The sequence below is a fragment of the Passer montanus genome, unplaced genomic scaffold (genome assembly GCF_014805655.1).
Source record: "Passer montanus isolate IOZ18808 unplaced genomic scaffold, ASM1480565v1 scaffold114, whole genome shotgun sequence".
Classification (NCBI taxonomy): domain Eukaryota; kingdom Metazoa; phylum Chordata; class Aves; order Passeriformes; family Passeridae; genus Passer; species Passer montanus.
This window is the reverse complement of record NW_024358058.1, coordinates 1,144,441-1,147,229: the sequence shown is the minus strand read 5'-3', so window position 1 is coordinate 1,147,229 and position 2,789 is coordinate 1,144,441.

The window sequence follows — 2,789 nt, the reverse complement described above, 5'->3', positions numbered from 1 at the left end:
CTGACCTCTGCCACCAGGGTCACTGACCAGTGCCACCAGGCTCCCTGCCTACTGCCACCATGCTCCCTGACCTCTGCCACCAGGCTCCCTGACCAGTGCCACCACACTCCCTGACCTCTGTCACCAGGCTCCCTGACCAGTGCCACCAGGGTCACTGACCAGTGCCACCATGCTCCCTGACCTCTGTCACCATACTCCCTGACCAGTGCCACCACACTCCCTGCCCGCTGCCACCAGGCTTGCCCTCTCCCTGTGACCCCTGCCTGGCAGTCCAGCCCCCTTCGCTCTGCCGAGCCCTCGGAGCCTCTGGTGTGAGGCTGATCCCAGCCCAGGCTGAGCCCACAAAGGCAGTGCTGCCGGCCCAGAGCTCATTAACCCAGCTCGGGATTAATTAACTGCCCCATGGAGAGCAGCAGGGGGCTGGGGGTGCAGCCCCTCAGCCCTGCTCGTTCCCACCCACAGGGCACTGAGCTGCAGTGGCTGCAGGAAGAACCTTGTTTGTGTTCTCCACCAAGGGCTGCTCAGTCCTGTGGCTTTTCTGTCAGGCCACAGAATCCTGGAGTGCTTTGGGTGGTGTTGGATTATGGTTTGTTTGGTTTTTTTTAATTTAGAGATGGGGTAACTGAGAGATGTTTTAAAAACTTTTATTCTATTTTTAGTCTCATGAGAAAAGAGACAATACAGATGTTATAATTTATGCTATCACAATCAGAAGATGACTATTTCTTAATTACAACATATTATAAGCATTTTTTGGTTTATCAGCTTTTGCAACACTGTGTTGTAAATGCTTTAAAGCCAATAATCTAAATTACTCCTTGTGGTTTTATTACAATGCAACTTTCATTGTTCTATTTCTTTAAAGTATCTCGTCTTATTTGTAAGGCCATCCTTTGAAACTTGTTTCTAGTTTTAATTTTCTCCTAACAATGTCTGTCCTATTCCATGGCATTTGTAAGTCAGCATTTCTTATCTCAAGGTTTGCATACAGGTGCACACTATTTTCTACACATTTATTTCTCACTGTGGGACCTTAAAGCTCATCTCATGCCACCCTCTGCCACGGGCAGGGTCACCTCCACCAGCCCGGGTGCCTCAGACTCGAGCAGTGTCACTTTAAAATATCTCCTAATTTCTGGAGAGGCAGCCAGGTATGATTGATTGATTGATTGGTTTTTCTTCTCCAGCCAGACCAGCCTGGCTCCTGCAGCCTCCTTGTCACTGCCCAGCACTCCCAGCTCCTGCCTTTGCTGTCCCTGCCCTGCCCCATCCTCCTCTGTGTGCCCTGCCCCATCCCCACACACTCCCCCAGGTCTGGTGTCCCCACCTCTGGGCACAGCTTTTGCTCACAAACTCTGCAGAGTCCCAAAAAGCCCTTCTGGGGGACGTGGGGAAGCTCTGCCTGCTGGGCACAGGGGACAGGTCCCACAGAGCCAGGGCCACCAGCAGTGGCTGCTGGAGAAGTTGTGTGTGAACAATGGACTGGTGACCTCGTCACCCTTTTTATGGGTTTTGGTTTTTAATTAAAAGGACTTTTTAGCTTTTCTCTCCTCTCCTGGAAATCTCTGCTGTGCCACAAAGCAGCACTGAAAGGTCCCGTGGTCCCTCTGTCTGTGCCAGCCGTGCTCATGCCATGGCAAAGGCACAGGAGGAGAAGAAATTTGGGAAAAAGATGCACAATTAAATCATCCACGGGGCTTGGCCCTGCCTGCAGCTCACGGAGTCCATGGGTTTGTTTTACAAGTGCTTTGGCCTCATCTGCTCCAGGTTTGTGAGAATTAAAGTGTTTGCCTTGGGTTCTGGCCAGAAGGGATTGGATGGTGCCAAGAAATAAAAATCTTTCCTCTGGAAAAGCTCTCACTGCTGCAAGTGCCAGGTGGAAAAGAGGGGGAGAAACTTTCCCCAGTGTCCTGGGCAGGATCCCTGAACCTCCCAGGCCAGGAGTGAGGTGGTGAAAGGGGCAGGGGAGGGAAGTGACCCCCTCACCACCACAGGACACCACACACGCCAGGGTGAATGACTAGAAAATAATTTATTGAAGAAACAGAAAGCTGCAGAAATACAACACAGTCATGACCAGTAGAGGATGAACAAATAGAGATTAATTTTTTTCTCTCTTTTAAAACCTGTTGACAGGCTGGAGTTAAGTTTCCTGATAACTTCCCCTGCGTGAGTCATTGCAAAGAACAAGGAACAAACTCCAGAGCACACAGCACAGTTTGGATAAAGTGCCTGACACATAAGACTCTTTTTTATTTTATTTTTTTTCTTTTTTAACGTTTGTAAATAGCTTAAACAAATATAGTTGCAAGACACAGAGGAGTAACAATTGCATTTTGCTGTAGAACAAAACTTATCCCATGAGAGTAACAATGAAGCAGCAGCAAAAAAAAATTAAGTTAATTTAATTAGAACGAAAAAGTCATTTAAAAACTCAGAGATGTGGCCCTCAGACTGCATGGGACGAGGACGAGCCTCACCTATTGCTATACACAAAAATGAGCAATGTTTTCTGGAGGAGGCTGGGCTGGCAGAGCCGAGGCTGTGGGTTCTCCCTGGCCAGGCTGCATTCTGTCTGACTCCTTTGTTTCCTTTAGAAATCAAAGGGGGAAAATACAAAGAAACCAAACCAACACAAACCCAAATTCTGTTGTTTGCATTTTTAATTTCCTCTCTTTAAAAACGCCAGACAAAGATGTGGGAGGAAGTGGGTTCCTCGTGGCAGCTCCTGCAGGTCCGGCCCCACGGCTGGGTGTCCTCTGAGACAAGGGAAAGGAGCCAGCTCCATG